Raw genomic sequence first — 27,894 nt, 5'->3', positions numbered from 1 at the left:
TGATTGGTTCAGAGGGATGTCGGCCAAGTGCTGCCAAATGGGAATAGATTATGTTAGAATATCTGGTTGGCAAAGACGATTGGACTAAAGAGTCTGTTTCGGTGCTAGTCATCTCTGACTGTGGGATCATAAAAGTGAACACTATTCTGATTCTTCTCTGATCTTCTTGATGTCTACCTGTTCATTATCTAGCTTCCTCAGTCTCTCGTGTGTATTTTTGCTCTGTTTAGTATTTTACTATTACGTTAACAGACCCTTTTGTAAATGAATTGTCTCCTGCTGCCCAACTCGTGACCATATGCTTCTCATTATCAGGTTTTTTTCCACAATATCTTTGACAGACAAGAAATCTTTTTTCCAATAAGGGAGTGGATTTTCCTTCCATTTCTGACAGCCCAAATCTGCACCATTTTCATTCCCTATAATTTATTTTGCACTCCCTGAAACATCATGTGTATTTCTCCTTCCACAGATACCAGTGATCAAGACCAAAGCCCTGGTGCCTGTGGAGAGGGTAATGTTTGACTTCTTGTACTTCTGCAGTTTGTATGGTGAAGGTGCTCCCACAACGTGGTTGGGTAAGAGACATAACAGATAATTCACTCAGCGATAGTGAAGAGTAGAAGATACCGGTAAAAATCAATATGTTTTTAATTTCACAAAAACATTATTGAGAACTTTTGACAAAAGGTCACTGATGGAGAATATTATGCCAGTGCTGGAGCAGTACTTGTCTTGGTGGGCAGCAAATTCTGGAGCACAGCCATCAGTATTATTGCCACAATGTTGGCAGGGCCCAGAGCCTTTACACTATTTGTCCATTTCTTGATCTGATTTGAAATGAGTTTTCAACCAATTCGATTCCCATCTGTGTCAGGGACCAATGGGGAAGCTCAGTCACTTGGCACTGCTGTCTAAAGATTGCTGCGAATGCTGTTGTCTTATGTGTTGCATGGATGATTGAGACCCTTCTGTCTGTAGGGATGGGGATATCTATGATGCTTCTTGCACTGAGTCGTTTAATTGTCCATCACCATTCCTGACTAGGTGTGGCAGAAATGCAGAGGTCCCATCTGATCCATTGGTTGTGGGATCACATGATTCTATTTGGTGTTGCCTGCACTGTTTGGTATGCAGGTATGGGAGCTGCACCAGGTTGGCACCTCAATTTTATGTATGCCTGGTACTGCCCCTGGCACGTTCTGTATTCTCCATTGAACAAGGGCTGATCACCTGGCTTGATGTTATTGGTTGAGTGCGGGATATACCAGGCATGAGATTTCATATTGGGCTGGAGTACAGTTCTGCTGCTGTTTTTGTCCCACAGTGAGGCAGAAGTTGCAGTGTCAAGAGGGTTGATTGTGTTGTTGTATTTTCCAGTGCATTGGGAGATGTAATGTGGTCCATCCAGTTTCATTCCTTTGAGACTGTGCACTGATTAATACAATGAGTGATTGGGTGGGCCACTGTCTGGAATGCAATTTTAAAAACAGGTTTTGTGATTTACATATGAAAGAAGTGAAAATATCATGGTATTCGAACTGATGAAAGACTCAACAGACAATCAAGGTTTTTTTAATTGTATAATTTCAGTTTCATCACAATGTATATTTTTGCTATTAATTCTGTGCCTTAGAATTGTGCCCTCCACAATCACCTGATGAAGGAGCGGTGCTCCAATAGCTAGTGTGCTTCCAATTAAACCTGTTGGACTACAACCTGGTGTTATGTGATTCTTAACTGAGAATATGACAGCACTATAACAGGACTGCATGTAAACAGCCTCAGTCCAGTTAATCAGTACATTCGGAAGGATTTCCTCCAAGTTTGATGACGCAATATTAGTCAAAACCATCAACTTCAACCTGCAATGATGCTCTTAACGAACACTTCAGGCTGACACAAAGCTCCCCACCCCACTGCAATGTGGTAACCAGGCCCGGCCCAGGAACTGGAACTGGGACACTTGTGGACTGTGATCTCAAAGGAAGCGAGCAAACGCAATTCTGACAGATTAGTCCTCAAAGATGAGTAGCAAGTTTGAGACAAGGCCGGTGGTATGCCTTCTTGCACTTAGCTGAATTGCAAAACACGACTGTAAGTAAGAAATGCAAAGTATAAAGAACTGTTTTTCTTTCCATGGTTGGAGAGTTTTATCCTAGTTGATCACAGTTGCTGCTGCTTGCTCCCCAGGTCAAATCATAGGATCTATAACAAAACAATAAACTGCTGGAGATCTAAACCCCAGAAACAAAGTGCTGGAGAAACTTAGCAGTTCTGAGGGTATCGATGAAGAGAAAAAAAAGTTACATTTCAATTTCACTGACTCTTCGTCTGAACGGAAAAAAGATCATGAGACTTTGAACTTACAATGTTTTATTCCCCTCAGAGATGCTGCTGGACCTGCGGTTCTCCAACATTGTGCTTTTTATTTTGAACTTTATTTACAAAACAGATCAGAAAATACTAATCTGCAAAAGTGAAAGGTTCATTGCGAACATGAGCATAGTGTCCACACTTGAGTTACATTAGCACGCCTCAGTTTAAAAACAAGATTTAACTCAAAGTAACATTCCAATCCAAAATTAGCCAAGTTACACCAGTAATAAAGCTCATTCACCCAATGAGGCACTTCAGCACAACATCCTGCAGTGCTGCACACAGCCACCTTTTACCAAAGAATGATCACATGTCACAAAATTGAAGGCCAAGAGCATGTCTCTTTAAAGGAATTGAAGTCAAACTCTCAATTTTTTTGGAAGGATTTTTCTTAAACCTGATTAAACATTTAAATCTCAGAGCATAATCTTTGCTTGTTTAAACAAAGTTTGTGGGAAAGATCCCACATCTTGCTAAAGGTTCAGTTCAGTCTGATACTTAGAGCCAAAGGTCAAGCGAATATCACACTTTCTATTCACTTCTACAAATTGTTTGTAAAATCATGTCACGTTAAAGAACTGGACAATAAATGTCACTGTGTGCAATAAGAGTGAAGCCTGTGACAGCAGATTTGGCTTTGGAGGGCAGTGTGTATGTGCTTTCTAAATTCTGGGAGCACTTTGGGAGACTCCTCCCAGATGGTGACAGTGAGCATACCTGGAATGCACAGTTTAGACTTGGGAATCCTTGGGAGAGAATCTGTGGTTTCAGTAGTACTTGCCTTGTATTGTTGGTGTACAGTAAGCAATTCATTAAGTTACTTATGTATTGTTGTTGACTACCTGAATGGTATTCAAATCTGCCAGGTTGCCTTCAATAGTGTGAATGCATCTATTGTAAATATTTGGAATATTCCAGAACTGCCCAGTGCTTGGCAAGTTCAGGGGGGACAAGAATCACTGAGTAATTTGAAATAAAGAATCCAAGAGGACTAAACCACTGAAGTATTCAATTCAAATAGTTAAATGGAGTGCTCACATTTAAAATATCTGTTATCCATAGGAATGGATGGACTGACAGAATTGGGACCAAATTCCTAGCTGGGGAGTGTGAAATGTGCTTTGATAAAGTCACCTGCATTTACCAACAATAATTTGGCAAGCTCGGAAATTTAAAAAAACAATACGAGCTTCATTGCTGCTCCAGTCAGGTCACAAGCTCTGTGAAAACAATAACCATGTCCAGGTTTATTGCATACATTCTGAAACATGTTCCTGCTACAGATCCTGCAATTTTCCCCAATGAGCATAGTCCAGCCAAATGATGTTGCTAACTTTGGCCAACTCATTTCTTTCCTCGCCTTTAAAGCCTGAAGAGTGACCAGAAGCAATTACTCCACATATGTGGGAACATTACCTACGAGGATTTTTTCCTTCAGAATTGACTTCCATATATTCAGTGCCAGAACAGATAAAAAGCTTGTTACCTTTTATGGAGCAATGATTCAGTGGGCGTAAAATGCTAACCTTTTCTTGCTTAATTGAGAGAATGAAGTCACAGTTGTCTAAAACAAAATCAGATCCTTCAGTCCAACTTGCCCATGCTGACCAAATATCCAAAATTAATCTAGTCCCATTTGCCAGCATTTTTCCATATCCATCTTAAACCCTTTCTGCTGATTATCAGTTTATTTTACTGTATCAGCACTTGAAATACAGAATTTTTTTCTCTCCCAACATTGGTTAAAGAAATCATAAGTTCATTCATCCAAGTTAATTTTGTAATCTTTCACAAAGAAACAAGTGAGAAAAACATATAGCTGAGTGAAAAATAAAATACTGCAGCTGCATGATATCGGGGAACACTCTAAAGGTGAGGCACTGATACTGCACAAGTTTGTCAGCACAGTTTCCATTACTGACAATAATTTAGTAATGTCTTAGCCTTCATGTAGTTCAGGTAGATGTGAGATATCTGAATTTCATGAATTGGTTCCTATTGCACTTTGACCAACAAAAAATATTCTTGGTTTAATCTACTCAAAGGCGAAAGTGACGACCAAAGAAGCTGGACATCAGAGTCGAAAAGTGTCATGCTGGAAAAGCAAAGCAAGTCAGGCAGCATCCGAGAAGTAGGAGAGTTGATGTTTCGGGCATAAGCCCTTCATCAGGAATCACAGGCTTCAGAAAAATAACTGGCATAGACTTATGCCAATACATACGTAGAAGCGTCAGAACATGTTACTATCAGATTAGAGACTAATTTCAGATTTGATACCATTCAGTGCAACATTTCAGTATGACATTTACATATGTACCTAAAAGAGAAGTTGTCTAAAATTACAAGCTCTAGAATGATTATACGAATAAACCTGGAAATAAAGCTGGTGAACAAGAATGGCAAAGCGAAGTCCCATCAGTATCGCCTTGGGCAGTGTCAAGTAAGAATTTGACAACAGAGTTGCCACTTTGGTATAATCTGCAGTCTGGCCAAATTGCAGCAAAAATCTGTTCAATTTTATCTGCAAACTATTGAATGCAAAATCCTCCTTGCACAATAATGAGGTAGCATTTTGGGATGTCATTTTTAAAATATATTATTTTCAAAGTTACTCACAATTAAGAGTGATCACTTGGTGCTGCCTGCATAACACAGTACGAAAAGGAATTAACAAAAAAAAACATTATAACCCAAATTCAGAGTCACTAATTAATTGATATTGCATGGGTTCAGCATTTATAAGTAATCAATTTTTAAAAATAAATAGATACATTTATTAACTAGATTGGAGTACAGTCAAGTTTATTACTGAACAGTGACAGGATTGAACAGAGTCCGCGTGGATTTAAGATAGGGGAATCATACGTAGCAAATCTACTTAAAGAACCTACAGAGTGAAATATTAAAGTATGAAAATGCAGGACATTTAGAAAAGCTTATCATTAAACATGGCAGACTGGGTTTTGTGAAAGAGAAACTATATTTGACAAATTTACGACAGTTCATTGAGGAGATAACAATTAGGGCTGATAAAGGGCAATCCAATGATGCTCTGTATTTGGAATTTAAAAATGCAAATGATAAGGTGCTACATAAAAGTAAATTGTTAATGGTATCGGGTAATGTATTAGCATGGATTGAGGATTGGTTAACCACACTGGCTGTTGCTGAGTCCTCACTTGCAGTGCTGTGTACAATGTAAGCTCCCATATTTAATAAAGGATAAACCAACATTGGAGACCATTCAAAAAAGATTCACTTAGCTGCTTTGTAGACAAAAGGATTGACCTATCAAGAATAGATAAGCAGGGGGGATTTTATGGAAACCAGATTCTGAGGAGCATGATAGGGTAGATGTTGACCAAATCTTCTAGCACCAGTGAAGTCTCAAACCAGGGGACATTACATAAGGGAACATTCATTTTAAAAAAAAGTAAAGATTTTTTTTCTCGTGGTGAATGGCTAGAATTTTCTCCCCCAAACAATTGTGAAAGTTAAATGTGGGAGGGAAATGGTTGGGTTACTCTTTGGAGGCTCAGTGTGGCTTGTTGGGCTGAAGGGCCTGTTTCCCCACAGTAGGCAATCTATGATTCTATCTCAAATTATTTTAAAAGAGGGCGGACGGATTTTTGAAATATTGAGCAGTTGAGGGCTATGTGGATCAAGCCTAGAAGAGGTGTTGAGGTCTGGGTTGGCCCAGCCATGATCTGATAGAATGGGGGAACAAGCTGAAAGGGATGAATGCCCTCCTCCTGCTCCGATTCCCTGAGGCTCCGTTTCATGTTTTGTTTTTGTCTCCAAAGAAGAGTGTAATACAATGTGCTAAAGATCTCAGATGTTGTGAAAATGGGGTGTTTATGTACTGATTTAGATGGCATTGATTCATCAATCACAGCTATACAGTCATGAGTAGGAAGGCAATGCCCTCCATGAATGAAGGAAATCTACTGCAGAGCTCATTCTTATCCGCAGGAAACATGACCCAACATATCAGCAAAAGCAGGACACACTGCGCATGCTCCAGCCAACAGTGACCCCGGGTGATTGATGTCAGCACCGGACCAATGAAAGGACAGTGGGAGGAACAGGAGGACCGAGCGGGCGGTTGGTCCTCCAACCAATCACAGTGAATGAAGGGCGGAGCTAACGTAAACCATGTGATCATCCTCGCGCGCGGCGCAGAGTCGCTGTAATGAATGCTCGGGAAGTTATGGAGAGAAAGGATACGGTAAAAAAGAAATAAACAGGGAAACGGGAGAAACACTGTGTTGCTATGAGCGGAGAGGTTTTACAAACAAATTGGGCTCGTCGGAAAACACAAGTTTGAACGTCCCAGTCCCATTTTTGCAATAAATGCGGAATTGCCTCAGCGGCTGCAGGCCTGAGTGAGCGCCGCCATCTTTATTCGGGACAACGATTCACTGGACACGTGCGGAGCCGCCATCTTTGTAGGGGGCACGGTGCAGCCAGGCGCATGTGCAGCCTCTCTCTGGTACAGAGTCATTGTGACGACAGCAGCCAATCCTGCTCTGATTCACCTCTGGGCTCCCTCAGGACCACTTTGTCAATGTCTAGCTTCATCAGTCTCCAACCATGGGGGTATGTTTGGTCTGTTTAATACTGTATTATTACTTTTGCAGACCCTTTGTAAATGAGTTTTTCACGGTGGCCCAGCCCCTGACCATGTGCTGCTCTATTATCAGATTACTTTTTTCTTGAATATTTTTGACAGTCAAGAATTCCTTTTTCCAATAAGCAAGTGTATTTTCCTTCCATTTCTGACTATCAAATTCTGCACCATTTTCATTCCCTTTAATCCGTTTTGCACTCCCTGAAACATCATGTGTATTTCTCCTTCCACAGATCCCAGTGATTAATGCCAAAGCCCTGTTGCCTGTGGAGAGAGTGATGCTTGACTTTATTGTACAGCTGCAGTTTGTGTGGTGAAGGTGCTCCCACAATGTGGTTGGGTAAGAGACATTACAGATTATTCATTCCAGAAACAGTGATGATTTGAAGATAATGTCCAAATCAAGAACTTTGTAGTTTTATCATCATTCTTATAATTTCACAAAAATACGATTGAGAACTTTAGATATAAGGCCAGATATAGAGATATTTGGTCAAGTGTCCAAAACAGGTGCCACAAAGCAGATTTTGAGGGATGTCTTAACGGTGGGAAGCAGATATGTGAGGTTTTGTCTGCAAATTCCAGTTTGTGCTTTGGCAACTGGAGAATCAGCCACACAGTTGAAGTAATGAATTAACAAGTCGTTGGGAATCTAAAAGAAAATGGGTTGTCGAGGTCTCAAAGGATGTGTGGTGCAGGGAGCTAGGGATAATCACAGCCAGGAATATAATCAAGAATGAGAATTTTTAATTGTTGTTGCTTATGAATAGGATCCTTTTGACAGATGAACATGTTTGGGGAGAAGTGAGCACGTGGGCAATAGAGCTTTCAATTTTTCTTGTCGATTACAGGAAGGTTGAATTTGGGAGGCTGGCCAGGAGTGTGTTTGGATAATTAAGTCTGGAGGTTACATACAATGGATGATAGTTTGAGTATATGAGCTGAGGTGAGGGTGGAATCAGATAGAAATAGTAGTGTTGGAGTGGGACTGGGCTGTAACTCTCACCTCGCCTCTGGGATCCAGCTGGTTGTCAGGTTGTGAATCAGGCGGTAACACAATCGGGAGCTGAGTGGCCCTGGTGGAGCTTAAAATGAGTGTCGCTGAGCTGGCTGTTGCTGAGCAGCTGCTGCTTGATAGCCCCGTTGATAACATTTTCCATCACTTTACTGTTGATCGAGTGTGGACTGACAGAGGGAAATTTCCTGGGTTGGATTTGCCCTGTGTTTTTGTGTTGTACATGTCTGAGCAATGTTCCACATTGTCAGTAGATGCCAGTGCCGGAGCGGTACGTGGTTTGGTGGGTGGCAAGTTCTGGAGCACAAACTATCAGTATTGTTGCCCGAATGTTAGCAGGACCCATAGCCTTTACACTACTTAAACATTTCTCGGTATTATTCAAACTAAATTGAACTGGCTTAAAGCTCACATCTGTGATGTTAGGAAACACTGGAGAAGGCTGAGATGGATCATCCCACTTTGCATCTGGCTGGAAATTGCTGCAAAGCTGTCATCTTATCTTTTGCATGGATGTGTGAGGCCCCTCCATCAGTAAGGGTGGGGATATCTGTGGTGCTTCCTGCAACGTGTTGTTTAATTGTCCATCACCGTTCACAACTGGGTGTGGCAGAACTGCAGAGCCCTGATCCACTCCATTGGATGTAGGATCACTTAGCTCTGTTGCTTGGTGCTGATGCTGTTTGATATGCAGATGGTCCTGCTTGGTAGCTTCACCAGGTTGGTACTTCATTTTTAGGTATGCCTGGTGCTGCTCATGGCATACCCTCCTTTCCTGTTCATTGTGATGGGTGATTGTGGGATGTACAAACCTATGAGGTTACAGATTGTGCTGGAGTACAGTTCTGTTGCTGTTGTTATCCCACAGTGTCTCAGAGAGATCCAGTTTGAGTTCCTACATCTGTCCCATTTAGCACGGTGATAGTACCACTCAGCACAAGGGAAGTTTTTCTCAACTTTAAGGCGAGGCTTTGTCTCCACAAAGACTGTGGGATGGTCACTCTTACCGATACTGTCATGGAGAGATGCATTTGCAGCTGGTAGATTCATACTGATAAGATCTAGTATGTTTTTCCCACTTGCAGGTTCCGTTACCTCCTGCTGCAAACCCAGTTGAGCAGTTATGTCCTTGAGGACCCGACCAGCTCAGTCAGTAATCCTGCAGCTGAGCTACTCTTGGTGGAGGACATTGAAATCCTGTACTCGGGGAGTACACTTGTCACCATTTTATTGCCTCAGTCCTTCCTCCAAGTGTTATTCAACATGGAGGAACACTGATTCATCAGCCGAGGGTGCATGGTACGTGGTAATCAGCAGGAACCATGAGACTTCCTGGTGTCCAAAGTCAATGCTGAGTACTCCCAGGGCAAATGGTTCCTGTGTGTACACCACTATGCCATCGCCTCTGCCTGATCTGTCCTGCTGGTGGGACAGGACATATCCAGAGATTTCAGGAGAAAGAGAAGACTGCAGATGCTGGAGATCAGAGTCGAGAGTGTGGTGCTGGAAAAGCACAGCAGCTCAGGCTGATGAAGGGCTTAGGCTCGAAACGTCGATTCTCCTTCTCCTCGGATACTGCCTGACCTGTTGTGCTTTTCCATCATCACACTCTCGATATCTCGGGATGGTGATGGTGGTGTCTGGCCATTATCTGTAAGGGATGACTCTGTCAGTATGACTTTGTCAGGCTGTTCTTTGACTAGTCTGTGAAACAGCTCGCCACGTTTTGGCACAAAACAACCAGATGTTAGTGAGCAGGATGTTGCAGAGTGGAGAGGGCTGATTCTGTGGTTGTATTTCCTAATGCCTTGTTAGATGCCGAGTGCTCCATCCAGTTTCATTCCTTTGTTGAGACTTTGCAGTGATTACTACAGTGAGTAGCTTGTTAGGCGACTGTCAGGTTGGCAGGATCGTTTTTGCCATTGACAATGGTTCCATGGAGATCAGGAGATTCCTAATTCCAGTTATTTTTTTCTTGAATTCAGATTCCACCATCTGACAAGCTGGGATTCAAATAGTGACTTCAGTTGTACATTTTAATATTCTGGATAAAAGTTAAATACATTAGGTTTGTTCACTCATTTTAAATATTACGAACCCTGGTTTTGTTTCTTTGTAAAACACTGTCCATCATCCTGTCTCCTTCATCCTTCCCTCCAATAACAAGAGCAAGAAACACATTGAGTTTCTCTGTCACTAAGACTGAGACAATCCGACCAGCTGCCTCTGCTGCTTCCCTCCCTCCCACTAGCCCACCGAGCCAAACTGCCTCACATGGTGTTCCTGATTTATGTCCCAACTTGCATCGTTCTCCAGTCTCTTGCTAAGTCTTATCAGAGCTCATCTTGATCTTTCACTAGTCTCGCTAAACTACAAATATTCCAATTCTGTTTCCTCCTCATCACTCCCCGTCGCCAATTCACAGGTATTGTTCCTTGTTCTGTCTGTCTGTCTTTCCTGGTTATGTCCTTCTCATTCATTCTGCAAGAAAAACCAGCATTTGACCTCCCCATCATTTGTAAATCCTGCTCCATCTCTACTCTCCCTTTCCTTTCTGAATTCCTTGTATGTGGTGTCCCTCCTGTATCTCACCGACATACTGCCAGGAGGTGACATCGTCCAAAAGCGCTGTGTTAGGTTTCACATGTACACTGACAATGTCAAGCTCTCTCTCCCCATCATCCCTCTCCATTGCTCCACTGTTACTCAGTTATCAAACTGTTTATCACACTCCCACTACTCAGTTAGCTGCAATTTCCTCCAATGAAACATTGCAATGGTTAAACCCATTGCCTTCAGTTGGTATTACAAATTCCTTTCCCTCACTGCTAAGCCCCTCTCTCTCGCTGGGTGCAGTGTGAGATAGAACTAGACTCTTCACAACATCGCTGTCATATCTGTAACCCCAAGGTGATTTTGTGATCACACATCTACACAAACACAAACAGGAATTCCAATCTCTTAAACGTTGCTTGTCTCCACCTCATCCCAGCTCCATTGCTACTGAAAATCCTTACCTGTGTCTGTGTTGGCTTAAACTTGATGAATCTGAAACAGAACCCTTGATTTTGTGACTGACCTAGAATCTGCGAGCTTTCTGTGTTTCCTGCACAATTACCCCTGGTCCCTTTGTGGTGCAGCTTTCTACAGTTTCCACCAAGTAAATAGCACTCTGTTCTTTTATTATCTCCTCCAAAATGACCAACTTCCCATTTTCCCAAATTCATACTCCATGTGGCAACTTGTTGCCCCCTTCTCCTGTGCATCTCTCACTCTTCTCAATCCTCTTTGAACTTTACGCCTTTTCTAGGAGCTCCCCCCCCCCCCCCCCCCCCCCCCCCCCCCCAATCATTCTTCTAAACATTTACTGGGAGCACTGGGCAGTGGGAAGCATGCAAAGTTGCTCTGTTTTTAGAGATATTCTATGGGAGGAGCTTGCTGCCCATTGGTCAGAATGGAGGCAACTTGCCCATCGAACTGCATGAGCCTTTCACACCCCATGTCTTTCTGATGAGGCACAGCAGCAGCACAGAAGGAAAACGAAAGAAGCAAATCCTGCTCTCCACATCTCACTGACTCTTGGAACATTCTGTCCCATGTGTCAAAGATCTGACTTGTTCAGTCACATGAAGTCCCAAGGTGGAAACTCCTAGAAGCACACATAGATTTCCCTGTGAACTGACTGCTGATCTCCACAAGGGGTAATGTGTCCAGTCATCCTGGGCCAGGAGGAGGGGATGGTGTGAGTTTCTAACCTGAACTGACAGTGATGGATTTTATAAACTTGTATTACAGGATGCTACAGGTGGACATTCAGATGGTAATCTCAGTCATTATAACACCAAACTCTGATTGAATTAGTCAGTTCATCAGGACTTGGATATTCGCATTGTGTGTGAGTATTGTATTCCATCTGAATCCCATTTGCTGCATAAAAGTTCTCCTTTGAATCTTCCCAAACCTTTAATATGTGTCCTGTACTCCTTGTATAATGAGCTGATGGATGTAAGGTTTGTTATTACACAGGTAACTTTTCTAAACCCCTTTGTCACAGCTCCTCTCAATTGCCTCTGCTACAAAGAGAACAACCTCAGTTTCCCCAAACCCCTGATTCCCCAGTGTCTGTTTGCTCTCTATAAGGCACACATCAGGATTGTGTTGGAACATTCTCCACTTGCCTGCATCAGTGCAGCCCCCAACAATATTAATGAAAGTGAACATCTCCCATGTACCACCTTCAGCATTCCCTCTCCCCACCCCAGAGACACAGTGGCATCACTGTGTAAAAGGTAACGGCAGCATTGTCCGCCCAGACCATAGGGCTGCTCTCTCATTAGGGAGGGAACTGGAGCCCCTGGAAGAAACCCATGCAGACACTGGAAGAATGTGCAACTCCCACAGAGACAGTTGTCCAAAGCTGGAATCCAACCTGGGGCCCTGGCAGCAGGGCTAATCACTGTGCCACCCTAAAGTTGTAATTTGATTCACAACTACCACTTCCTCTGATAGTTCATTCCACACATAAACCATTGTCTGAACAATTTTTTTTATAAAAGGTTCCGAACACCTTTTTAAAGCCGTTCTGCTGTCACCTTAAAAGGCATGTACTCAGTCTTGAATCGCATCCCTTCCTGGTAAGGACACCTGGTATTCACATTACTGATACCACCCCTCCATGATTTGAGAAACGTCTAATAAGGTCGCTCCTCAGCCTCCTGCGCGCCAGTGAAAGAAGTCGCAGCCTATCCAGCATCTGCTTATAATTCAAACTATTCATTCCAATCAACATCCTGGGAAATCGCTTCTGAATCCGCTCCAACTGCATAATGTCCTCCCGATATCAGCATGACCAGAACTGGACACAGAATTCCAGAAAAGTCTCCAAAATAACGTCCCAACTCTTGTACTCAGAGGTCTGAGAAATGATGGCAAATGTGCCAAGCATCTTCTGAACCACCCTGTCTACATGTGACACATACTTGAAAGACCCGAACAGATCGGCCTCTTTGTTCCATAGCGCTACTCGTGGCCATGTTTTTAATTAGTGTAACTCTGCCCTTGTTTGTTTTTTCAAGATGTAATATTTTGCATTTATTCCATTCCAAAAATCCTAAAAAAAAAACCCTGAGCATTAAAGACAGTAGGAGTATACTTAAGAGGGAAATCAGGAGGTCAAAATGGGGACATGAGCTAGCTTTGGCAAATAGGGTTATGAATAATCTCAAGGGTGTTTATAAATACATTAAGAACAAAAGGGTAACTCGAGAGAGAATAGGGCTCCTCAAAGATCAGCAAGGTAGCCTACGCGTGGAGCCACAGGAGATGGGAGAGATACTAATTAAATATTTTGCATCAGTGTTTACTGTGGAGAAGGACATGGGTAATATAGAATGTGGGGAAATAGATGTTGAATATGTCCATCTTACAGGGGAGGACGTGCTGGGTGTCTTGTAACCCGTACAGTTTGGTTAATCCCCAGCGCCTGATCAGGTGTACCCTAGATCTCTGGAAAGCTGGGAATGTGATTGCTGGGCCTCTTGCTGAGATATTTGTATCATCGATTATCACAAGTGACATGCTGAAAGACGAGAGGTTGTTTAACGTGGTGCACTATTTAAAAAAGGTGGTAAGGACAAGCCAGGGAACTATCGCCCGGTGAGCCTGACATTGATGCTGGGCAAGTTGTTGGAGGGAATCCTGAGGAGCAAGATGCACGTGTATTCTGAAAAGCAAGGACTGATTAGTGATAGTCAGCATGACTATGTGCGTGGGAAATCATGTCTCACAAACTTGATTGAGTTATTTGAAGACTTATCAAAGAGGATTGATGAGGGCAGAGAAGTGGACATGATCTATGGAATTCAGTAAGGCTCTCGACAAGGTTCCCCATGGAAGACTGGTTAACGAGGTTAGATCTCATGAAATACACGAAGAACTTGCCATTTGGATACAGAACTGGTTCAAATGTAGAAAGCAGCGTGGTGGTGGAGGGTTGTTTTTCAGATTGGAGGCATGTGACCAGTGGAGTGCCGTAAGGATGAATGCTGGGTCCACTACTTTTCGTCATTTATTTGTATGATTTGGATATGAGCAGAGGAGGTATAGTTAGTAAGTTTGCAGATGACACCAAAATTGCAGGTATAGTGGACAGCGAAGAGGGTTACATCAGATTAAAACAGGATGTTGTTCAGGTGGGTGAGAAGTGGCAGATGGAGTTTAATTGAGATAAATGTGATGTGCTGCATTTTGGTAAAGCAAATCTTAACAGGACTGATACACTTAGTGACAAATTCCTAGATAGTGTTAATGAACAATGATATCTTGCAGTGCAGGTTCATATTTCCTTGAACGCAGAGTTGCAGGTAGATAGGATATTGAAGAAAGTGTTTGGAATACATTCCTTTATTGATCAGAGCATTGAGTATAGAAGTTGGAAGGTCATGTACAGGATATTGGTTAGGCCTCTTGAAATATTGTGTGCAATTCTGTTCTCCGTCAATCGAAAGGATGTTGTGAAACTTGAAAAGGTTCATGAAAGATTTACAAGGATATTGCCAGGGTTTGAGCTGCAGGAAGAGAGCAAAAAGGCTGCGGCTTTCTTTCCCTGGAGCATCAGAGACTGAGGGGTGACCTCCATAGAGGTTTATAAACTCATTAGTAGCATGGATAGGGTAAACAGGTAAGGTCTTTTCCCTGAGTAGGAAAATCCAGAAATAGAGAGCATAGGTTGAGGGTGAGAGGGAAAAGGTATAAAAGGGAACTAAGGACCAACTTTTTCACGCAGAGAGGGTGCATGTATGGTGCATATAACTGCCAGATTAAGTGGTCGAGGCTGACAATTATAGCATTTTAAAGGCATTAGGATACTTGACATGAATGGGAAAGATTTAGAGGGATATGGCCCAGCTGCTGGCAAGAGGGATAAGATTAGGTTCTGATATCTGGTCGGCATGGACAAATTTGACCGAAGGTTCTGTTTAGTGCTCTTCATCTGTGACTCACAGCTCAGTGGGTTTCGGTCTCTTCAAAGATAAATCTTAGTCTGTTTTATTTGAGTAAAGCTACAACATTCAGTACAGCGACAGTTTATTTCTTTAAATACACATCTTATGATACACTTTGATTAAGTTTTTAAATATGAAATATTGGTACTAATTTATTCTATAGTCGTGTTTTGTAAAGCTGTAAGACTGGGTGCCTTTTTCTGGGTCTGTGGACTGTTAATGTGCAGAGATGGCCATTCGTGCAGTGATGTGCTCTTCCTGTTGGATGTAGGAGATTAAGGAAAGTTTCAATGATCCTGATTGTCTGTTGCAGGAAGTGAGGATGCAAATCCTGTAGGATTTCATGGATCAGATGGAGCGATGGTTAAAGGTAATGAAGAACTTACAGGAGCCAGGGGGTGTGATAAGTGGCAGTTTCAGAAAGGTAGGAAAACTGCCAATCCAGTCAGGTAAATGGGTTTCCTCTTGGAAATGGAGGAGTGGAGGGCAAGTAGTGCAGGAGTCTCCTGTGGTTATTTCCATCTCAAACAAGTATACTGTTTTGGAAAGCGTTGGGGTCACACTCTCAGGGGAATATCACACTGACAGCTAAGTTCCTAGTGTAATGGATCTAGTGTAATGTGAGGTATATCAGGTTCCACGCGATCGATGGTGATAGGGGGCTCTCTAGTCTGCAGCACAGACTGCAGTTTCTGTAGCTGACAGTGAGACATCAGAATGGGGTGGTGCCTCCCTACTGTCTGGGTGAAGGATGGCTCTGAGGGTGCAGAATATTCTGAAAGGGGAGAATGATCAGTGGGAGGTCGCTGCACATTGGTACCAATGACATCAGAGAAAAGGATGAAGTCCTGATGAGAGAATATAGCAAATTAGCCTGGAGGATAATAAGCAGGTCCTTGTGGGTAGTAATATCTGGATTACTCCCTGTGCCACATGCTAGTGAGAGTAGGAATAGCAGGGTAGAGCAGATGAATGCGTGGCCAAGGATCTGATACAGGGGAGAAGGATTCCCATTTTTGGATCATTGGAATCTCTGCTGGGGGAGAGGTGACGTGCATAACAAGGATGGATTACACCTGAATTGGAAGGTGTCTAATATCCAAGCAGGGAGATTTGCTAGTGCTACTCGGGAGGCATTAAACCAGTGAGGGCATGGGGGTAAACCTAAAGAGATAGTGAGAAAGGAGGTAACCCTGAGGCTGGTACAGTTGAGAAGTTAGACAGGCACGGGCAAGGCACAGAATGAGGTCGGACTGACAAGGTACAATAGACAATCGGTGCAGGAATAGGCCATTCTGCCCTTTGAGTCAGCACCACCATTTATTATGATCATGGCTGACCATCCACAATCAGTATCCTGTTCCTGTCTTATCTGCGTAACACTTGATTCCATTATCTTTAACAGCTCTATCCATCTCTTTCTTGAAAGTATCCAGAGACTTGGCCTCCACTGCCTTCTGGGGCAGTGCATTCCATGTGTCCACTTCTCTCTGGGTGAAGACGTTTCTCCTCAACTCTGTTCTAAATGACCTCTCCCTTATTTTTAACCTGCATCCTCTGGTTCTGGACTCACCCATCCATGGAAACATGCTTCCTGCCTCCAGAGTGTCCAACCCTTTAATAATCTTGTAGGTCTCAATCAGATCCCCTCTCATTCTTCTAAACTCCAGTGTATACAAGCTCAGTCGCTCCAATCTTTCAACATATGATCATTCCGCCAATTCCGGGAATTGTCCTCGTGAACCTACCCAATACTCCCTCAATAGCCACAATGCTCTTCCTCAAATGTGGAGACCAAAACTGCCCACAATACTCCAGGTGCGGTCTTACCAGGGCCCTGTACAGCTGCAGAAGGACCTCTTTGCTCCTATACTCAATTCCTCTTGTTATGAGGGCCAGCATGCAGTGAGCTTTCTTCACTACCTGCTGTACCTGCATGCTTGCTTTCATTGACTGATGTACAACACACCGAGATCTCGTTGTACTTCCCTTTACAAAACATGACTCCTTTTAGATAGTAATCTGCCTTCCTGTTCTTGCCTCCAAAGTGGATAACCACACATTTATTCACATTGAACTGCATCTGATATGCATCCGTCCACTCACCTAGCCTGACCAAGTTAACCTGTATTCTCATAACATTGTCCTCACATTTCACCCTGCCACCCAGCTTTGTGTCATCAGCAAATTTGGTAATATTACTTTTAATGTGTTCATCTATTTTATCAATGTATATTGCGGTCCCAGGACCGAGGACACAGCTGCAGTCCCAGCACCGAACCTTGTGGTACCCCACTAGTCACTGCCTACCATTCCGAAAGGAAGCGTTTATCGCTACACTTTGCTTCCTGTCAGCCAGCCAATTTTCAATCCAAGTCAGTATATTCCCCTTTGTAAATCCATGCTGACTCTGATGAATCCTATTACTGCTATCCAAATGAGCCATAATTTCATCTTTTGTAATTGACTCAGCGTCTTTCTCACCACTGACATCAGGCTAACCGGTCTATAATTCCTTGTTATCTCTCTCCCACCTTTCTGGAAAAGTGGGACAACATTAGCCACCCTCCAATCTGACTCTATATCTCCTGATTCTGTATCTCCCCCTTCGCAAGGGACTGAACGTCATTCCTCACCAACAGGGCCATCCCACCCCCTCTGCCCATCAGTCTGTCCTTTTGATAGCACTGCACTGCATTTATTTCAATGCAAGAGGTTTTACAGGGAAAGCAGATGAGCTTAAGATATGGTTTTGAACATGGGACTGGGATATAGTGGGTATGACAGAAACGTGGCTTAGGTTGGACAGGCCAGGTAGCTTAATGTTCCAGGGAATAGATATGAGGAAGGGTAGAAAGGGGGATAAGAGAGAAGGTGGAATGGTGTTTTTGAGTAGGGATAACATTATTGTTGTGCTTAGGGAGGATATTCATGGGGGTTCGCCCGTTGAAATTACTTGGGTGGAACTGGGAAATAAGAACAGGACGATCACCTTATTGAGGTTGTCTGTGTGGGTTTCATCCAGGTGTTCTGGTTTCCTCCCACAGTCCAAAGGTGTGCAGGTTGGGTGGAGAATCCAGGCTGGATTGCCGTATTGTTCAGGGATGGGCAGGTGGGTGGATTGGCCATGGGAAATGTTCAGGGATGTGCAGGCTAGGTGGATTGGTCATGGGAAATGCAGCGTTACAGGGGTAAGATAGGAGGCTCTGAGGGTCAGTGTGGATGTGATGGGCCGAATGGCCTGCTTCCACACTTGGGATTCTTTGACGACAATTCTACTGGTTTTAAAATAGTTGCAGAAAATAATAGATCAGATCTGTTTGCAAATCTACATTTTGCCTTAAAGACATTCAAGTTGATAACATCAACTGCTACACTCAGCAGGGAATTCCACAGATTCATAACCCTTTGGCTGAAGAAGTTCCTCCTCAACTCTGTCCTAAATCAGATACCCCCTTATTTTGACGCTGTGCTGTCTAGGCTGACCCGCCCCCCCAATGGAAATAACCTCCCTGCTTCTATCTTATCTATTCCCTTCTTAATTTTATTTTTTCCAATACAGCCTCCCATTCTTCTAAATTCCAACAAGTATAATCCCAGTCTATTCAGTCTCTCCACATACACCAATCCTCTCAACCCCTGACTCAAACTAGTGATCCTCCTCTGCACCCCCTCCAGTGTCAGTACATCCTTGTTGAAGTAAGGAGATCAAACCTGTACACAGTACTCCAGGTGTGGCCTCACCAGCACCCTGTACAACTGCAGCATAACCATCCCTCTAGCAAGGAAGGACAATAAACCCTTCACCATCTCTTTTAGTCCCCTGGGATGCATTCCATCACGGCCAGGAGACCCATGTTCTTTTGGGCTGTTATCTTTTCCAACACTACTTCTTTACTGAGAATGACTGTTTCCATGTCCTCATCTGCCATTGCCTCCATAGGCCTGTGAAAATGAGACAACAAGAGTACATGGACAGTATGTTCCTGTTAAAGCCAAGTCTGGTAGGTGTAGAGAATGCTGTGTGTCTAGAGAAATTGAGGGTCTGGTCAAAAAGATGAAGGAGGGATATGGCAGGTACAGACAGCTGGGTTTGAGTGAATCCCTCGGAGTATAGGGGCAGTAGGAGTACACTCGAGGGAAAACAGGAAGGCAAAAAGGATACATGAGAGAGCTTTGGGGGGAAAGAGGTTTAAGGACAATCCAAAGAGATTCTACAAAACACTAAGGACAAAAGAGTAACCAGGCAGAGAATAGGGACCCTCAAAGATCAACAAGGCTGTCTGTGGAACCACAGAAGGTGGGAGAGATACTATCCAAGGATTTCATGTCAGCTTTTACTGAAAGAGGATATGGAAGCTAGAGAGTTTGGAGAAAAAAATAGTGATGATTTGACAACTGTCCATATTACAGAGGAGGTTGTACGGGATGTCTTATACATAAAGCTGAGTAAATCTGTGGGACCTGATCAGGTGTATCCCAAATCTTTGTGGGAAGTGATCGCCGGGCCCCTCGTTGAGAGATTTGTATCACCGATAGCCGGAGGTGAGGTGCTGCAAGACAGGAGCCATTATTTGAGAAAGGTGATGAGGAAAGGCCAGGGAACAATACACCGGTGAGCCTGAGGGTAGTGGCAGACAAGGTGTTGGAAGGAATTCTGAAGGACAGGTTTATATGTAATTGGAAAGGCAAGAAGTGATTAGGGATAGTCAGCATGGCTTTGTACATACATCACTAACTTGGACTTCAGAAAGACATTCAAAAAGCTCCACATAACAGACTGGTTAGCAAGTTAGACACCATGGGATGCAGAGAGAGCCAGCTGTTTGGATACAAATTGGCGGGAAGGTTGGGGACGGAGAGTAGTGCTTTTCGGACTGGAGGCCTGTGATGAGCAATATGGTGTAAGGATCAGTGCTGGATCCACTGATTTTCATAATTTATATCAATGATTTGTGTGTGAATATATGAGGTATAGTTAGTAGGCTTACAGTAGACATCAAAATTGGAGGTGCACTGGACAGTAAAGAAGGTTACCTCAGAGTACAATGGGACTTCAATCAAATGGGCTGAGGATTGTCAGATCGAGTTTATTTCAGATAAATGTGAGGTGCTCCATTTTGGAAAAGCAAATGAGGGCAGGAATTATACACTTAATGGGAAGGTCCTGGGGGGTGTTGCTGAACAAAGAGATCTTTCAGTGCAGGTTCATAGTTCCTTGAAAGTGGAATCATAGGCAGGGTAGTGAACAAGGTGTTTGGTGTACTAGCCTTTACTGGTCAGTACATTGAGTAGTGGAGTTGGGATGTCATTCTGCGGCTGCACAGCACATTGATTCAGCCACTTCTGGAATTCTGCTTTCAGTCCTGGTCTCCCCGCTATCGGAATGATATTATGAAATTTGAAAGGGTTCGGAAAAGATCTGCAAAGATGTTGCTAGGGTTGAGGGTTTGAGCTATATAGATAGAGGGTGAATAGGCTGGAGCTGTTTTCCCTGGAGCATCGGATACATTTGTGAGGAGCATGGATAGGATGAAATCCCAGAGTCTTATTCCCAGGATATGTGAGTCCAAAGCTTGGGGGCACAGGCTTCAGGTGTGAGGGAAAAGATTTAAAAGGGATCTAAGGGGCAATGTTTCCAGCTGAACATAGTACGTGTGTGGAAGGAGCTGCCAGAGGAAGTGTGGAGGCTGGTACAATTACCCAGTTATGCCTTTGAGATGTTGTATGTGATTAGCAAAAGTTTAGAAGGATACAGGCCAAGAGCTGGCATATGGGATGATATTAATTTAGGATATCTGGTCGGCATGGACAAGTTGGATCGAAGGGTCTGTTTCTCTGCTGTACATCTTTATGGCACTACTAAAATTAAGATGGGTTTCTCTTTTATGGAGAGTTAGCAGAAGATCAACTAATTCTCCTTGGAGCTGAGAAGGTTAGGCAGGGATTTCGACCAGGAGCAGATTTGTTTCCAGGATATTTAATTTACAGAGAGACAGACGGAGAAATTATTAACGTCACAATTTTGAGTAACTACTTTCAGGTAAATGGCAAATAAAACAGGTTAAAAATGTGAAGATTATTGTACTCACTAAGTTCTGAGCATCTGGAACAGTTTGGACGCAGATTCAGTAGTTATTGAGAAAACAAATTTGGAATTTAACTTTTTTAAGGAAGGATTTGGAGGGCTACAGACAAATGGGAGGTGAGTTGGGATAGACTGGCACCATCTCCAGAGGGGCCAGTACAGCTGAATAGCCCCAAACCCCTGTGCTCTGTGTTACTGCCCCATTCACTGTGAATGATGAAGCTCATCCCAGGGCAGAGTCCAAGAGACATACAGCATGGAATTAGACCCTTTGGTTGAACTGGTCCATGCCGACCAGATATCCCAACATTTGGCACATATCCCTCTACACCCTTCCTATTCACATACCCATCCAGATGCCGAATGGTGTAACTGTACCAGCCTCCACCACTTCCCCAAACAGAAGATTCCATACAGGCACCCATCTCAGTGTGAAAAAAGTTGCCTCTTGGGTCCCTTTTAAATCTTTCCCCTCTCACCTTAAACCTACACCCTCTCGTTCTAGACTCCCCCCACCCCAGGGAAAAGCCCTTGTCTATTTTTCCCATCCATACTCCTCATGATTTTAGAAAGCTCTATGAGGTCACCCCTCATCATCCGATGCTCTTGGGAGGAGCCCACTCATGTCACAATGGGGCCCAGGTGATTGACAGCAGCTTCAGACCAATAGGAGAATTGGCGTGATCCTTCGGCCAATGGGAGTGAATTGGGGTGGGTCCAGCAGGCCAACACATGGCCATGAGCTGTGCAGGCGCAGTGTCACTGTGAGAGAGGTCCTCATGAGTGTGAAGGGAGTGGGAGAGACTGCAAAGTCTGGGGAAGAAATTGAGTTATTGTGGACTGGGAGGGTTTTTAAACGCACAGTTTTAGGCTGCTAGACTTAAATTAGAAATTCCTGGTAAATTAGAACCAAAAGAACTGCGGATGCTGTAAATCTCACTCAACAGCCAAAAGATACTGGAAAAGCTCAGCAGGTCTGGCAGCATCTGTGAAGAGAAATCGGAGTTAACATTTTGGATCTGCTGACCCTTCCTCAGAACTGATGCTACTGAAAAAAAATGTTGGTATATATGCAGAAGATCGGGGTTAAGGAGTAAATGATAGGTGGTGATAGAGTCCAAAGAGATGGGAGCAGTTGGACAAAGGAGTGGATAACGATCTGGCTGGGGCAGGGTGAATAGCCGTTTATGGGGACTGTTGGTGGCTAACTATAGCTAATGTGTAATGGTAGGTTATGTACTAACAAGGCCTGGTGTGTGGGTTAAGAGGCTATGGCGCTAGGACATTGGAGAGTTCAGGACCTAAATTATTGATTTTGATACTGGGGCTAGAGGGGTGCAGGGTCCCCAAGTAGAAGATAAGGTGTTGTTCTTCCAACTTGCGTTAACATGTGGCGCTGGAAAAGCACAGCAGGTCAGGCAGCATCCCAGGAGAAGGATAATCGACGTTTTGGGCATATTCCATTCATCAGGAATGCCGGGATTGGGAGTGGGGTGGGAAGTAAGAAGGCTGAGAGATAAATAAGAGGGATGTGTGGTGTTGGTGGGAAGTGGGCTAGGAAGGCAATGGGTAGATGTAGTTAGAGGGTAATGGAGATAGGGTGGAGTGGATAATTGGAAAGGAAAGTGGACAGGTGGGACAGTTTAAGGGCGTGGTGTCGAGTTGGAGGGTTGGATCTGGGATAAGGCAGGGGAGGGGAGATGAGGAAACCTTGATTCTGTGGTTAAAGGGTCCCAATTTCTTCCTCCAGGCGTCGGGTAGCTGGGATTTGGTGGTGGAGGTGGCCCATGACTTGCATGTCCTTGGAGGAGTGGGTAAGGAAGTTGAAGTGGTCAGCCACAGGATGGTGGGGTTGGTTGGTGCATGTGTCCCAGAAATGCTCCCTGAAACATTCCGCAAGTTGGTGTCCCAGGAGACAACATCGAAAGCAAAGGCCATAATAGGTGAGGTGTTTGGATGTGCAGGAAAATCTCTGCTGGATGGGGAATGGTCCGTTGGAGGTGAGGGGGAGGTGTGGGCACAGGTTTTGCACCTCTTGTATTGACAAGTGAAGGTGCTGTGAGTGGAAGGTGGGTTGTTGGGGAGCATGGATCTGACTAGGATTCACAGGGAATGGTCTCTGTGGAATGCTGAAAGGAATGGAGAGGGAAATATATCTCCGGTGGGATCTGATTGTAGGTGGTGAAAATGGCGGAGGATGATGCGTTGTATCTGGGTGGAAGGTGAGGACTGGGGGGTTCTATCCTTGTTGCAGTTGGAGAGGTGTGGTTCAATGGCAGAGGTGCGGGAAGTGGTGGAGATAGACTGGAGGGTATTGTTGACCACGTAGGAGGGGAAATTGCAGTCCTTGAAATATGGTGTGTTTTGGAATGTTCTGGAATGTTCTGCCAGCTTGCATCAAGCTTCACTGGAACACTGCAGTAAGCATGAGACAGAGATGTTGGCCAGGGAACAGGTTCGTGTGTTAAAGTAGCAGGCAGCTGGAAGCTCAGGGTCAGTTTTGCAGCAGAACGTAGATCATCAACTGCCATTTCCAGCACCTCCACTGAGCTGCTGCCAGACACAGGTTCCTGTCCCCTCCATTCACAGCTATTCACCCTCCCAGCAGATTGTTATCTACTCCTTTCTTTCCAAATGTTATTTTTTCTTTTGGGCTCTGTCCCCACCTATTATTTACTCTTTACCCCCTATCTCCTGCAGTCCAAAGATGTGCAGTAAGGTGAATTGGCCAAGCTAAATTTCCCGTAGTGTTCAGGGATGTATAGGTTAGGTACATTAGTCAGGGTAAATGTAAAATAATAATAGGGTCGGGGAATGGGTTTGGTTGAGAAACTCTTCAGAGGGTGAGTGTGGACTTGTTGGGCCGAATGGCCTGTTTCCACACTGTAGGGATTCTAATTTTCCCAGCTGCAGTCAGTTCTGAGTGAGGGTCACTGGACCTAGAGTGACCCTTAGTGTGTGCAGGAGGAGGAAAGGGGAGTTGGATCAGTTTAGACTGGAAGGGTTTAATTACACTCTGTACAGGTAGTTAGGCCTGAATTAGAAACTCTTGGTCCCACGTTTACAGCAAATGGGAAAACGGCTGTGGGCCTCAGGCGGTGATGGGTTCTGGGTTATGGCCACCATCTTTATTGGGGACAAGGTACAGCGAGGCGCATGGGCATATCCTCTTCCTGGGTGGGGTCGGGGTGATTTGAAGAGGAGCATTTACACATCAAACACATACCAAGAGAAGTATTTGTCTTTACTGTTCAGCCTGCACTGACTGTGAGTTTTATTTTGTGAATTCATTTTATAGGATTTTATTTAATAATTGAGACAGGGATCTCAAAATCAACTTTCTATCGTCAGCAGGGTCATCAGGATCGGAATACCATTGACATTTAACTGGGGAAGGAGAAAGGTGTGTCTGTTCTGTCTGTGGGAAAGTATCTCTTTTTTTCAAGCAAAAAGCAGAAAGATGTTCCAAGGGATCACCCTTTGGGTTTGTGCTCAATTCTGGGCCCTGAGAGGGAACACAGATTTGTCCAAATTACACCTCGTCTCTACATAGGAACTGTCAGATTTAGACCCAATCACCCACTTTCTGATGTTAACCTGTAAACTCCTCATTTTCAATTCCCTGCAAGCTTCTGATTAAAATTCCTTATGGACTCAAATTCCAGCACCATTTCGGGTGGAATGTTCCAGGTTTTGACAACTGTCTGTTCATTCAGAAACTGCTGAGGTCCGTATTGACTCTGGGGTTACAAAGGGCTGAACTGAAAGATGAGATGCAGTTCTTCAGCTCCCATTGAGATGCATTGGAACAGTACAGGAGGCTGAGGGCAGTGTAGGTGTGAGCAGACAATGAAAATGACAGGGCTGCACCGTGAGGGCTGCTTGGTTCAATGAGAGTGTTTTGGAGTTGGGTGTAAATAGAGCGAGGGGAGACAGGGAGAAGGTGAACCACAGCTTCAGTTTTAGTCCAGGCCATTCAGCAATTCACATGTTCCCAAAGGGAACAGCCAAGTTGTAAGCGATACCTGCTGAGTGTTTTCTTTAAAACAGTTTTTAAAGTGTAAAATGTCAGCTTAAGTAAAGATCGGGGCTTTTGATGATAATGGAAATGTTGGAAGAGAAGGAAGGTTTTTGCTCACTTAAATTCTCCTAATGGGAGTAACTAGCTGAAACTAGAGACACATTGTTACAGGAGCCCTCAGACCCGTGGGGCGCTCCTCTTGTACAATGTGGGAAATAAGGGACACTTCCAGTGTCCCTGACGGCTGTGTGTGCAGGAAGGGTGTCCATCTGCAGCTACTGGGAAACTGCTTTTCAGACCTGGAGCTGAGAGTGGACTCACTGTGGAGCAATACTGAGAATGCTATGGACGGCACGTTTAGTGAGTTAGTCACACTGCAGGTGAGGGTTACACAGGCAGAAAGGGAATGGGTGACCATCATATCAAGCAAAAGGCTCAGGAAGGGAGTGCAGGACGCCCCATGATCATTTCGCTTCTCATACAGATATTGTGCACCGCTTGGGATTCTATAAGGGAGGGAACAGATGGGGTTGCCTCTCAGGGGAAATCAGCAACAGCCAGGTTCATGACCCCATAGAGAGCTCTGCTGCACAGAACGGGAGGAAGGAGAATGGCAGAGCTATAGTGACAGGGGATCCAGTCGTCAGGGTCAGAGACAGGCGTGTCTGTGGCCACTGACATGAATCCAGAACAGTGGAATTGAACCCAGGTCCATTTATTGATAAAGTGCACAGACTAATAAAGGTCAACGTCCCAAATGCAACCTTCAGCACTTGGTCACCCTAAAGCTCTATTTTCCAGGGTCTGTGCACTTACTCTGAGCCCTTCAGAGGGATTGAAGGGGATGGGGAGAAAACAGGAACAGGATTGTGTTGTAGATCTACAAGCTAACCGTCACCCTCCCCTCTCAGTCTCCCTCCTCTGTCTCCCACCCCCCATCGTACCTCCTCCCCACCGCAGGGAAAAGACCTTGTGTATTTACCCTATCCATGCCCCTACTGATTTTATAAACCTCTATAAGGTCACCCATCAGCCTGTGACGCTCCAGGGAAAACGGTGTATTCATCCTCTCCCTATAGCTCAAATCCTCCAACCCTGGCAACATGCTTGTAATACTTTTCTGACCCCTTTCATGTTTCACAATATTGTTTTGAGAGGAAGGAGACCCGAATTGCACGCAATATTCCAAGCATGACCTAACCAATGTCTGTATAGCCGCAACATGACCTCCCAACTCCTATACTCAGTGCTCTGACCAATAAAGGAAAGCATATTAAACACCTTCTTCACTATCCTATCTACCTACGATTCTGCTTTCAATGAGCTGTGAACCTGCACTCCAAGGTCTCTTTGTTCAGCAGCGCTCCCGAGGACCTTACCATTAAGTGTATACATCCTGCTAATATTTGCTTTTCCAAAATGTAGCACCTCACATTTATCTGAATTAAACTCCATTTGCCAATCCTCAACCATCTGACCAAGATCCCGTTGTAATCTGAGATAATCTTATTCACTGTCCACTACACCTCCAATTTTGATGTCATCTTACTAACAATACTTTCTATATTCACTTCCAAATCATTTATATAAATTATGAAAATTAGTGGATCCAGCACCGATCCTTTGTGACACCCCACTGGTCACAGGTCTCCAATCTGAAAAGTAACCTTCTGGCACCACCCTCTGTCTTCTACCTCTGAGCCAGTTTTGTATCCAAACGGCTCGTTCTCTCTCTGTATTCCGTGAGATCTAACCTTGCTAACTAATCTCCCATGGGGAACCTTCTTGAACGCCTTACTGAAGACCATGTAGATGATTTCCACCCTTTTGCCCTGACTTAAGTTCATGAAACGTGATTTCTCACACACAAAGCTGTTAATAGTATACAGGACTTAACTCTGTACATTGGAGTCTGCGTCACCCAGTTATGGGTGTTCATATTCTGGATAAAGTTCACGTACACCAGCTTTGTGTTAGTGACTGTGTATCGAGTCTTATTAATATCACCAACACAGTGAGTTCCTTTTCAAAGGCAGTCCCTATATCCCTAACCCTGCTCCCATCTGCTCTGTCTCCTCCATCCCCACCAGAGACAGTAAGTGGTAGGAGCTCATGGAGTTTCCATGTGAGTGAGACGGAGAACATCTTCCCTTCTTTCCTCTAGTCCACCAAGAAATGGTGGTAGTGTCCTTACCTCTGGACCAGGAGGATCAGGTTCAAAGTTGAGTGACAGCATCTTTGAAGTGGCTGATTGGAAAACCTGCCCAAGCCACCAGGCCATACTGTCTCCCAGCTGTCCCTGCCTGAGCCTCTAAACAAAACCTTCCTGTAGTTTCTCTCCTGTTAGACTCTCCCATTGCTCAGTTTGTCCAGGATCCCCTCCTGCTGCTGCACTGCTCATGTCCCTCACTGACCTGTCCATCCCCCAGTGTCCTCCACATTCATTCATTGTTTACAATCCCATTGTCCCAGTCCTCCAGCCCCGCCCCCTCCACCCTATTGGGCAGTGGCTGCTGTCAATCACTCAGGCTCCTGTGTGATCTGGAGCATGCTCAGCAGGAGGGGAGACCGGTGCATGGGCGCAGTGCTGGGCAATTGTTGGTGTATGTGCAAGGTGGGTCAGTGCCAGGGAGAGCGGCTGTGGGTGTGTGGGATTGATCTTTCATTGGCAGCTCACTCCCTTCCTCCCTCTGGGAACAGGTCCCAGGGGAATGGCCCCTCCCCTGGTATCGGGACAAGTGGTCGGCGTATCAGTGG

General features: G+C 44.3%; 1 long non-coding RNA gene across 6 annotated transcripts in view; it reads left to right on the top strand.

The window, feature by feature from the left end:
* The first annotated feature begins 471 nt into the window (after positions 1-471).
* The window catches only part of LOC132813774 (uncharacterized), a 40,861-nt gene continuing 13,438 nt past the window's right edge, over positions 472-27,894 (top strand). For 2 of the 6 annotated variants that reach the window (XR_009644163.1, XR_009644162.1), the window contains exons 1-3: positions 6,569-6,978; positions 7,243-7,349; positions 11,820-11,919. This is a non-coding gene — a long non-coding RNA (uncharacterized LOC132813774). Of the gene's footprint in view, positions 515-6,555; positions 6,979-7,242; positions 7,350-10,009; positions 10,093-11,819; positions 11,920-15,341; positions 15,422-27,894 lie in introns of those variants that run through there. The other 4 variants (XR_009644167.1, XR_009644166.1, XR_009644165.1 and 1 more) reach the window with 4 other exon arrangements.

Source organism: Hemiscyllium ocellatum, unplaced genomic scaffold (assembly GCF_020745735.1).
Source record: "Hemiscyllium ocellatum isolate sHemOce1 unplaced genomic scaffold, sHemOce1.pat.X.cur. scaffold_465_pat_ctg1, whole genome shotgun sequence".
Classification (NCBI taxonomy): Eukaryota; Metazoa; Chordata; class Chondrichthyes; order Orectolobiformes; family Hemiscylliidae; genus Hemiscyllium; species Hemiscyllium ocellatum.
This window is presented reverse-complemented; position numbering and strand designations above follow the sequence as displayed.